The sequence below is a fragment of the Hibiscus syriacus genome, unplaced genomic scaffold (assembly GCF_006381635.1).
Source record: "Hibiscus syriacus cultivar Baekdansim isolate YM2019G1 unplaced genomic scaffold, ASM638163v2 tig00111342_pilon, whole genome shotgun sequence".
Classification (NCBI taxonomy): Eukaryota; Viridiplantae; Streptophyta; class Magnoliopsida; order Malvales; family Malvaceae; genus Hibiscus; species Hibiscus syriacus.
The window spans coordinates 455,544-468,806 of NW_024063066.1; positions in this window are offsets into that span (position 1 = coordinate 455,544).

Consider the following 13,263-nt stretch of genomic DNA (forward strand, 5'->3'; position numbering starts at 1 on the left):
TAGGGTCTGCTTCATATATTTTTAAGATTAAAATAAGAGGATTTAACTAATTTATCGCAATAACTAAAAGGCAAGTTCTTAGAAGAAACTGAAGAATTGCCCGTCCAACACAGTCAGTAGAACTCAATCTAACGTTGGGCAGCTACTACCTTACCTCCTAAATATGATCAGTTAATTTTGGAAGAAAATGGAGATGCAGGCGTGTTAGAGGAGGGACGTGAACCGAATAGGGAATAAAACGAAAGGCTTCGGACCGAGTCGGGTCGGAAATTTGGATAAAATTACCGTTACCAGTCCTTTTATTTTTTTTGAATTTTTATTAAAATCCTTTTATTATGCCCTTTTCTAGTTCCATGGAAAACATATTTTAATTCTTAAATGTATGGGGGAAAATATTACTTATTTATGTAGGTAGGTAGAGAGAATAACTTGATTGAAGTAAATCAATGCTTTTGTCCTAAGTATATATACTTTAATTATTTTAAAAAAAACTGAATAATACTATCCAAATACCGAGTAAAGAAATTGCTAATATCAATTTAATTATTAAGACAAAATATATAAAGTTTTTATTTGGATTTATCTCGTGCAAAAATGAATAAATCATGCAAGTAAAACACTTTCCATAAAAAAATAATTCAAATAAAAGTAACAAAATCTTATTAGATCCCCTAATCAATCTCTTTGGGGGTTATTCCCCTTGTTACATTCATCCAATTCAGTATTTTTCTTTACTGAATTATATAAAATAGAGACGTGATTGAAAAAATATAAACGCGGAATAATAGTAACTATTTCTTAATATATAATGTAACTTTCAAATATTTTCACATTAAATTCGAGTTTGGCCTAATTGGGGATTTCTAAAGATAACAAAATTATTTTGTACTACGGATATCATTCAATAAACTATGGGTAAACTATGTGAATAGTCTCGTTTGTTTTCTGTCTGATTGACATTGGTCATCAATTTAAAAATTAAGGGTACATAATCTCTAATGTAACTTTAAGGGTTAACGACGGATGGACCGAAAATGTTAGGGACCATTTACCCTTAATTTTTAAATTGATGACCAAAGTAGGACAAACCCTAAACAAAAGTGACTATTCACATACTTTACCCATAAACTAAAGAAAACATGAGGTTCAATACAATTAAATTAGTATTGTCCAACTTTTAACCGTATATAAAGATAAAATATTTGTTATCATACAATAACAAAATGAATTGAGCATTGATTTGGATAGATTAATTAGAGAACTTTAATGTTGTCGGACCAAAAATTAATAAATCATATTAATAGAGGAAAAAATAATTCTGGGCCACGAAATATTAAGCATTTTATTTTGTGGTCCTTTTTCGAAATATTTTGGTGAACACATTTGCCCTCGTTTGCACAAAACTTGTTTTGAATGACTAAAATTCCAAAGCTTGTTTTGAATCAAATATTGAGACTTTTTTCAATTCATAATAATAAATAATTTTACTAAATAAATAAAAAAATGAAAAGATTGTAATTTCGAAAAACAAGAGATTATATGATTGTATAAGAGAAATAGTTAAAAACACAATTAAACAATTCAAAAAATTATAGATAAAAATAAATATTATTGTTTGTGAAAGATAAATAACATCAACACTAACATGGAATAGATGTAAAGCGATAACACATTAATAATTGATTTTACCATAATTAAAAATATTTTATTTGAGACGATTATAAGTACCTAATAATACAAGAGGACCAATTTATTAATAAATTAAATTTTATTTGTTAAATATGTCAAATGATTTTAGTGATTAAAATGATTGCTATATTTTTTTTAAAGATGTCATATTCAAAAAATTATATCTGAAAGGCACGTGCATTATTAATGACCAGGAGATATTATGAACATATACTAACTTGTTATCGCTAGGGATGAGCATAGGACTCGAACCCGACCAGATCGGGTCGGGTTTTTTTCTGTGATATTCGGTCGGGTTGGGTTCGAGTTTAGGGTAAAAATACCTGACTCAACTCGAAAAAATATATAATTTTACCTTATATATTTAAGAATAATTATAATAATACACCTCTATATATTATTATTTTTCAATTAAATCACTGTTTTTATTGAATAAAAATATATTTTTTTATTTCGGGTCGGATTTTTAAGTTATATATCGGGTCGGGTGAAAACTTGTTTTGGTCAGGTCGGATCAAGCCTCGGGTGGAGGACTCCTTGTTCTCATGTCGGGTGGACCAAAAACCCGACCCAACCCAACCCATGCCCATCCCTAGTTATCGCCACCTAGTATTTCAAAAGGAAAAAATATTTGTTTCACAGGGGCAAATAAGTGATTTCAAGTTTCCTTTAACCCTAAACCATATAAAAGAATAGGGTTGCGTTCTTTCAATAAACTTATATTATAAGTGGAAGGAGATTAATCATAACGGTAACGTGGCCCCTACTAATATTGTGATGAAGGCAAAAGCCAAGCAACCATACGTCAAACCACAAATATGATATATATATATTGAAATAACATGCGCTCAATTTATTATTTGATGTTTGAATTTTATTTATTTTTATATTGTTCGATTTTAAATAAATTTAAAATGTATGTTCTCAATCAACACCTCAACGTAGTGAATTTAATATTTGAATTTTTTAAAAGTATTTTACAAGGCCTTAAAAATATTTTTTTATTATTTTTGAAATTGAAATTATGGGTACAGGTGGTTGTATCTAGACATAATGAGCGGCGAAAACTACATCAAATTCTACAGTGTGACACTCTTAATATACGGATAAGAAAAATTGTTATCGTTTTTGTTATTATTTTTTAATAAAACCAATAAAAATACTTAAAACATTATTATTTTTACCTAAAAATCAATGTTTTGTTAACAAAACCGATAAAACACCTAATAATAACAAAATCGATAAAAATAATAATGTTTTCGATAATTTTTTATCGATTTTGTTAAAAAATGATAATAAACCCGATAATAAATTTTTTAACTGTATATTAAGACTACCGTACGTAATTATTTCCCGAAAACTACTAGCTTATAATTCATATTTTGTATTTTCCATATAATAATAAAATAAATTTTGTATTTTTCTATGGCCAAATTAAAGGCGGCCTCAAAGTACGAGAACTTGTCGAAATTTGAGACAAACTGTGAGATGTGTTTTCATTTTCTGCAGATTTTGCAGCTTTGCTGCTTCCCAATTGCACACCTTTCTCAACATTCCATTTTATCACTAATTATTAAATTAAAATTTATTATATTTCTAATAATTAACTATTATTATTTTTAAATAATTCCTATTTAGAAAAAGGAGAATTAAAATTTTTGTTTTTAATAAAGATTGGACCAACAATCAAAGGGAAAAAAAAGTATGTCTATCGAAGATTTTTAACTATGCTCTAAAAATCATTGAAAATAATTTTATAATTAAAATTATTCAGATAATAATCCCTATAGAACAAAGATTTTTTAGTGATTAATATTATTTTTTCTATAAACATAGAGTAACCTTTAAGACAATTAGAGAATTAATTTAGAGAAATATTGTCCCTTTTATGATCGAATTATATTAAATCACGTCTTTTGCGTGTGCCATAGTTTATGAAGATCTCGTTTTGATGACTTTTTCGTTTATAAATTTTTAACAAATGGTACATAAGCATTCAGGCTGTTAATTTTAATCATAATAATAACATCCTTAAATTATGAATTTTGTTAATAAACCATAACATTATTGTAGACACTCATTTTCGTCCATTTTTTTGTTTATTTTTTATTATTATTATATATATCTATATATATATTATTTACTTTGCAAACGGTCTTTGAAAATACTTATAATATACATAATTTTTGAAAACATTTTGAAAATGTATATAATATATAGTTTTAAAACCGTTTCTGAAAATATATATTATAAAATTTTTAAAACGTTTTTAAAAACATGTATAATATATAGTTTTTAAAAGCATTTTGGAAATTTATATATTACATATTTTCGAAAATATTTATATATATATATTATTATTATTATTTTATTTCTTATTATTATTTATGCTTTTTGCAGGGTCCAAGTTAAAGATTTGTTTTGGGTCCAATATGGTCCAAGTCCGGTCCAAACACTGGGCCTGAACCAGCCCAGCAGAAGATACAGTTCAGGGTCTAGAAACCCTAGTCATACATGTCACAGGCGACACACAAGGGGGGCAACCAAACGTCAAGCCCGAGCCGGCCGGCCGGGAAAATCGGGACTGCACCATCCCGAGAATCCCGGCCACGTGAACGTTGAGGGGAACGACCTCGTTATCATCGGAAACGGCCTTCACCGAGGGGTTATAAATACCCCGGTGAGGCCAGGAGGGAGGGGGCTACAGACACACATCAAAAGAACCGAAAACCCAGAAGCCTAGAAACAAAGAACCCATCGAGAGAACAAAACACGAAAACATCTCAGTACCACACCGAGAGACCAACGACCATAAAAATAGAAGCATCATCGAGCCACAACCGAACAAAAAGACCATCAACAACAGACAAAAATCATCACAAAAATACAAGCCAAAGGCCGAAGCCTCTCAGTAAACAAACCAAAACAAGCACGTAGAGAAACCACAAAGCCAAAGGCCTTGAGAAACGAAGGGACACCGGCGAGAGGGGTAAAAAACCGAAACTTGCACTTTAGATCTACGCCGTTTTGGGGATATTTGAGGGATTTGGACTTTGGATCGACGCTCGGGGTGTCAAGGAGAGTGTCCTAGGCATGTTTAGATTTTTCGACCACCGCCGGTAGTGGCCGGAGGCGGCGCCGGACAACCTCAGGCGAGAGAGCCTCAGAGAGATTTGTTTCTCTCAAATTCAGAGAGAACACGGGCGAAAATAAGAGAAATGAATTGCAAGGAGGCTTATTTGGGCATTTATATACGGAGGACCGGAGTGCAAATAGATGATTTCTAAATCCTCTCGCGGTCCCTATAGCTTTGAATCGCTTTACAATTCGGTCATCAGTTGTAATTTGGCCTCGAAATTTTTAATTTTATCAATTTGACCCTGGTTTATATTTTTACATTTTTGTGAATTGGCCACTCACTTATGATTTTATTTTGCAGGTCATTTTTCTAATATCAATTTAACCCATTAATTCCAATTTTGTTCAATTTGATCCTTCAAGTTTTATTTTATCATTATTAGTATTATTTTTTTTATTAGTATTGATTTCGAACTTTAATTCTTTTTTGATTCCTTTACTATTTTCTTTTTTTCATTATCATTCTTTTCTTTATATTATTTAAAAAATCCAATTTTTATTTATCATTTTTTTCTATTTATTTTTTATTTTATTTTTAAGCTTATTTTATTTTTTTTATTTATTCTTTTCCTCTTTTTTTTCTTTTGTATTTATTTTGATTTGTTTTTTTTATTTGTTTATTATTGAATTATCTTTTTAACATTTTTTATCTTTTTTCAGAGAAATTTTAATCGGTCAAAGGTAAGTAACTCGAATCGGATTTTTAAATTTCAATTTAAATTTTTAATTTTTGCAATTAAAGACAACCGATAAATTAATTGGTACCGAAAGGGCGGTTCAAGGGTGCTAATCCTTCCTTGACCGTAACCGACTCCCGAACCCGACACATTTCTGGTACAACGTAGATCAGGTAAGATGGTGTCCGACCCACCTAAATTCGTTTTAAAGTGGTCGGTGGCGACTCCTAACCCATTTTTCAAGTCGAAGCCCAATTCCGGGGCCCAACCGAAAGACGGTTGCGACAGCTTGGCGACTCCGCTGGGGACCGGTAAGTGAGTCAGGCCGAAATTAATTTTCGGCTGTCTTTTTATGCGAAAATGGTAAATTTAAATTTAAATTTATTTATTCGATTCCAGTTATTTACCTTTGATTATTTTTTTAAATAAATAGTTGTACTAACATTTTTTAATGATTTCAGATTTTTCAAAGTTTTCATCTCAGGCTCTATACCCGAGCTCCGAACCCTTTTAAGTGGGGGCGAAAGCGACGCCTTCGTGTGAATTTATTCACCGTATGGGCCTAGCAAGTAACCTTCGGGATTCATATACCTTATGTCTTCGTGTGAATTTATTCACCGTGCGGGCATAAGGGAATGTGTCCTCTCGAGTTTAACTTAGTCCATACAAGCCTGTGATGGGTTTAGGACTAAGGGTCTGGCAAGCCCAAGGGGGCACCGGCAAGGAGAACTCGAGTACCATTTTTTAGAACCTAAACCGGGAGAGTACAGGGAATTAGAGCCCGCCCCAAAACCTCATTCCAAACCCTAGGATGTTTTATTTCCTACTTTATTTTCTGTTCAAAGCATGCGAACTAGACAAACATGTGGTTAGGTTTTGTTTGAAATTAGCATGCGGGATAGAGATCATGTCCGGGTAGGAATAATAAGCATGTGGGGTAGATATCATGTGGGGTAGCATTTTTCATTTTTATTATTGTTTTGATTTACCTCACTAACCCTTTTATTTTTTTGTTCTCTTTTATTTTGTGTTCATCGTTTGCATCATTTAAAACGATGTGTTGATCCACCAAAAATGTGTTTGTTAAACATGAATAATCTGTATTAATGGACAAAGGGATTATAATACAAAGAGATAAAAAGCTCAGAAGTCCAGCCGTGGTCAAAGAATACTCAGAGGCAAAGGTTGCAGGGGCAGGACGAGGAAAATGTTGTTGACCCAGACGCTCCTTTTGAAAACTACGATAACAAGTGGCGAAACCCCAGTTAAGCCGCAGACCATTATTGACAAATTCTAGAAACAAGTCGATAAACTTCGGATAAAGGGCTCCAATAGCACTTTCGTTTGGATCAAGCTCGACATAGGGTGAAAGTCGGAGATGCAGTCCTTCGAGACCCTTTTGGGGCAAGCAGCCCATCACCTGCACAAGTTTAGCCAAAGGAGCCGGAATGGTTCGACAGGATATTCAACCAGTGAAAAAGACGAATCAACTTGTCAGAAGCTGTACAGGATTTGTACCACCTAAAAAAAGTTTTTTGTCTCTTCAGATGTAACACTTTTGTCACCAATAAGGGTTATTCAGAATAACAGGCACATTTTTTGGATCAATGCCTCGGACATTTCATGCATCATGCATTTAGACATTTTGCATTTCGTTATTTTCTTTGCATTTTGTTATTTTCTTTGCATTCACATTAACTAACATATACATTTCTCATCAGAAGGGGAGTAAATACTGGATACACCGTTTCAAGCATTGGACACACCCCATCCACATAACACTCGTTTGAAGAAGAAGAGGATGGAAGCCAGAATTACACAAATCGAGGAGAATATGTTAAAACTACAAAAAGAGCTAGAAGACAAGATAAACCAGAACAGTCGAAATACTCTAGAAACAATCACAAAGAACCAAGAGTCCTTGGTTGATCAGATCATTGCCAAGTTAATTGGCCTACAACAGACCAGTGCGCCTGGGGCAGGTTCATCGGAATGGGTAATTATACAACCTACCCCACAAGTGGTTATCTCACCTGAAATCTTACCAGAACTCCGAGGGGACTCATCGACGGCAAAAGCAAAGCCCTCGTCCTCTGTATTTAACCTTAAGGACAATCTGGGTTATTACCATGTACCGGATTTGGACGAAGAGGACAAAGCGAAGAAGATGGAGGAAAAAATCAAACAATTGGAAGACCAAATGAATATAGTCAAAGGAGACCGTGACTACCATGAAATCGATGCAACAGAACTTAGTCTAGTCCCGGACTTGGTTCTTCCCCCGAAATTTAAGTCCCCAGAATTCGAGAAGTTTGACGGGAACAGTTGCCCATCCGCTCACATCACCATGTTTTGCCGAAAGATGACAGGATATGGAGGAAATGACCAACTCCTGATCCACTGTTTTCAGGATAGTCTGTCGGGCTCAGCCATTCGGTGGTACAACCAGCTCAGCCGATCAAATATCAAGACCTGGAAGGACCTGGCCAAGTCATTTCTGGAACAATACAAGCATAACAATGATATAAGGCCAGATCGAGTTATGCTACAAAACATGGAAAAGAAGCATAACGAGAGTTTCAGGCAGTACGCACAAAAATGGAGGGACTTGGCTGTGCAAGTTCATCCACCGTTAGATGAAAAGGAAACTCGGAAACTTTTCGTGCAGACTCTGAAGGCTCCATACTTCGGGCATCTGGTGGCGATCACATCAGGAAGCTTTTCAGACTTGGTTATGGCCGGAGAAATGATTGAGTCGGCCATAAAGCAAGGCAAGATTAAGGATGGGGAAGCCAGTAAGAAGCCTCCTATGAGGGAGAGGGATGGAGAGGTTAATAACATCAAACACTCCAGCAAAGGTGTTACAATCTCTAGCCCAAAATCAACTGCAGCTGTACCGTTAGGTACTTCTAAACAAGATTCCAGGAGGGAAAGGGAACATTTCGACCCAATTCCCATGACCTACAAAGAGCTTTACCAGCAACTTCTTGACACCCATGTGGTGTCACCATATCCAGTAGAATCCATGAAGCCCCCATACCCCAAGTGGTATGATGAGAATGCGTATTGTGAATATCACGGCGGAGTCCCAGGGCACACAATTGAGAACTGTTACGCATTCAAGAGGGTTGTACAAAAGATGCGTAACCAGAACTGGATCGACTTCAACAACTTGGGGGCATCCAAGTGAGGAATATCATTTCATCATTTGAGGCATTCTGTTTGACTTTGTCTTTCTTCCATTTTTTCTCAAGTTTTTGTAAAGACATTTTAATCAAATTTATGTTACTTTAAAAGATGTTAAGCAATGGATCATATTTGCAAATTTGCAATTCTTTGCATATCATTTGAATTAAGAAACTCTGTAAACGGTTCAAAGTTACGAATCTTTGACGAAGTAACATGATTTAAAACAAGGACTTTGACCTTATCCAGAATATACCCTCAAACACCATACCCCGTTCTTGGAATTAACCAATTTTCCTTTCATAAGGTACGGACAACATGGGGCATCGTTTGCATATGAAGATTACTATACTTTTTATTTAAGACGTTCAGTGGTGATAATGATCTTCACAGATGGAATAGTCGAGTAAGTGAATCTAGTTTAGGTCAGTTGCTTGAAAATTGAACTCTAAAGATGAAATTGTTGACTTTCAACAAATACCTAGGCTATAACAGGTTCTTCTTAACAATCTTAAGAAATTAAATCCGTAAAAACTGAGCTATTCCGCTAAGGCAATTGGTTATAGAGGAAACTTGAAAGCCCTGGCCTTATGAGTAGATTACGTTCAAACCATGACATTGCTCGGACACTTGGCAATTCGGTGTTTGCTCCACTGCTCTTGTCAGGTTGAAGACTCTGTGATGAGATGAACCCTTCAGTTGACTTGATAAGAGTGATTATAATGTTAAGTTGTCCCTCTAAGGCAATTAGTTAAATGCCCCGGCTTTATGGATGCAGCTAGCCAGATAATGACAAATTAAATCAAATTTATCTAAGAAATTTTCGGTAAAATGGACTAAGAGAGTTAAGGAACACCTGTTATAGTCAACTACACACGAGCACTCAAGAATTTCATTTTTAGACCGATATTTTTTGCACTGCCTTTGTTGGAAGAGCCAACAAAGCTTGAACAAATGAAAGATTTCAGAGGACTGAGATAAAAGTTCTAGTAATTGATCATGCTAGTTGCGTCATTTTGTCAGCACCCAATTAAAGTGCCAAAGCATGTTGCGATATTTAAAAAATGACATTTTTTACCAAAAAACCTTAGAAAGGAGGCCAACCTAAAGCCGACTCGTCCCTTTGAACATTTGTCAAAGATTTGTAACTCTGCAAGCATTAAAAGAGCTCTTGATTCCTTTGATATTTTTTGAAATCACATTTACAATTTGATTCAATTGCGAACAATACTTTACAACATTTTTATCATTTCTCTCTCCTGAATCAGGAAAAAGGAAAAAACGTTTTCAAACAGAACAATCTCAGATATGAAATGTCTGTAAAGCCCAAGCTCGAGAAGAAAATGGGGCACGATCGATTCCATGAACCAGATTGGCAGGCAAAGCACGAGACTCCGTCCAAGAAATAACACATAATTTATTCATGTTGCATGCATCTTAGACATACTTAGGTGCATCACATTCATCATTTTAGCGTACATAATTTTGCAGCTTTAAGAGGCAAGCTTCGACTTCAGGATGAAGGTTACTCGACTTGCAAGCACCTTTAAAGAATGATGGTGTAACTCAGCAGCAAAAAGCTACACCTCAACCGACTTTACATAACCACAGATCTCAGAACCAATTTCAGATGGGTTCGAGAACCAGTTCAGATCAAATCTAGTTCGGTTCAAACCCACCAGGAGCAACATGTTTTCAGTTAACACTTTCAAGCCAGATTTCAATTCCACGACGGAAGATATCCGGCAGTCAGAATTTATCAGTAGGTTTTCCCAGACCAGCTTAGAGGAACCACCGGAAGAATCATGACCGTTTTCGACCCGTAAAGGGAAGCCATTTTAAACAAACTATTTGCAGCTTAGCTCAAGGCCAGAAGGGCTACCTGCCACCAAGACCTTCGAGTTCGACTACGCTCAGCTCCAAGGCACATCATTTGCAGAATAGCTTAAGTCGAGAAGGGCTATCTGCCAAAGACCCTTAAGTTCGATTACACTCAACTTCAAGGGCATAACATTTACAACATAACTCAAGGCTAGAAGGGTTATCTGTTAGCAAAGACCTTTGAGTTTGACTACGCTCAGCTCCTAGGCACATCATTTGCAGAATAGCTTAAGTCGAGAAGGGCTATCTGCCAAAGACCCCCGAGTTCGATTACACTCAGCTTCGAGGGCACATCATTTGCAGCATAACTTAAGTCGAGAAGGGTTATCTGCCAACCAAAGACCTTTGAGTTCGACTACGCTCGGCTCCAAGGCATGTCATTTGCAGCACAACTTAAGTCTAGAAGGGTTGTCTACCACCAAAAGACCTTTGAGTTCGACTACGCTCAGCTCCAAGGCACATCATTTGCAGAATAGCTTAAGTCAAGAAGGGTTATCTGCCAAAGACCCCCGAGTTCGATTACACTCAGCTTCGAGGGCACATCATTTGCAGCATAACTTAAGTCGAGAAGGGTTATCTGCCAACCAAAGACCTTTGAGTTCGACTACGCTCAGCTCCAAGGTATGTCATTTGCAGCACAACTTAAGTCTAGAAGGGTTGTCTGCCACCAAAAGACCTTTGAGTTCGACTACGCTCAGCTCCAAGGCACATCATTTGCAGAATAGCTTAAGTCGAGAAGAGCTATCTGCCAAAGACCTCCGAGTTCGATTACACTCAACTTCGGGGTCATATCATTTACAACATAGCTCAAGGCAAGAAGGGCTATTTGTCAATAAAATTGTCGAGTTCGACTCTATTCAGCTCGATGATACCTCAATCACACTACTGTCCGGCTGCAATCAAGGTTTTCAAGTCGAGAAGAAGACCTGGTTAACCGTGCCTTAGTGACAAGAAACTGTTTTTCGGCAGCATAGTTCAAGCCGAGAAAAGCCATACGTCGACGAGGACCTTTCGAGTTCGGTTTTATTCAGCTCAAGGGCCTGGCAATCACATGGTGGAGTCAAGGAACTACTTTCCAGTCGAATTTTAACCAAGGTCTTTAATCCGAGAAGAATACCGAGGTTGACTACAATTAGGCAATGAGAGGCCACGTTCCGATTCAAATTTCAAACTACGGCTTCAATTTCAAGGTGGACTCGACTTCGCAACGGAGGAGCCATCCGCAACTCAATTTGACAGGGAGTTATTTTTCAACTCTACCGAACGAAAATTTGTGTCTTTTTATCTTTGTCCTATTTTTCATTCCACGAAAAAGGACAAAGAGGGGCAGCTGTAGACACTCATTTTCGTCCATTTTTTTGTTTATTTTTTATTATTATTATATATCTATATATATTATTTACTTTGCAAACGGTCTTTGAAAATACTTATAATATACATAATTTTTGAAAACATTTTGAAAATGTATATAATATATAGGTTTAAAACCGTTTCTGAAAATATATATTATAAAATTTTTAAAACGTTTTTAAAAACATGTATAATATATAGTTTTTAAAAGCATTTTGGAAATTATATATTACATATTTTCGAAAATATTTATATATATAGTATTATTATTATTATTTTATTTCTTATTATTATTTATGCTTTTTGCAGGGTCCAAGTCAAAGATTTGTTTTGGGTCCAATATGGTCCAAGTCCGGTCCAAACACTGGGCCTGAACCAGCCCAGCAGAAGATACAGTTCAGGGTCTAGAAACCCTAGTCATACATGTCACAGGCGGCGCACAAGGGGGGCAACCAAACGTCAAGCCCGAGCCGGCCGGCCGGGAAAATCGGGACTGCACCATCCCGAGAATCCCGGCCACGTGAACGTTGAGGGGAACGACCCCGTTATCATCGGAAACGGCCTTCACCGAGGGGTTATAAATACCCCGGTGAGGCCAGGAGGGAGGGGGCTACAGACACACATCAAAAGAACCGAAAACCCAGAAGCCTAGAAACAAAGAACCCATCGAGAGAACAAAACACGAAAACATCTCAGTACCACACCGAGAGACCAACGACCATAAAAATAGAAGCATCATCGAGCCACAACCGAACAAAAAGACCATCAACAACAGACAAAAATCATCACAAAAATACAAGCCAAAGGCCGAAGCCTCTCAGTAAACAAACCAAAACAAGCACGTAGAGAAACCACAAAGCCAAAGGCCTTGAGAAACGAAGGGACACCGGCGAGAGGGGTAAAAAACCGAAACTTGCACTTTAGATCTACGCCGTTTTGGGGATATTTGAGGGATTTGGACTTTGGATCGACGCTCGGGGTGTCAAGAAGAGTGTCCTAGGCATGTTTAGATTTTTCGACCACCGCCGGTAGTGGCCGGAGGCGGCGCCGGACAACCTCAGGCGAGAGAGCCTCAGAGAGATTTGTTTCTCTCAAATTCAGAGAGAACACGAGCGAAAATAAGAGAAATGAATTGCAAGGAGGCTTATTTGGGCATTTATATACGGAGGACCGGAGTGCAAATAGATGATTTCTAAATCCTCTCCGCGGTCCCTATAGCTTTGAATCGCTTTACAATTCGGTCATCAGTTGTAATTTGGCCTCGAAATTTTTAATTTTATCAATTTGACCCTGGTTTATATTTTACATTTTTGTGAATTGGCCACTCACTTATGATTTTATT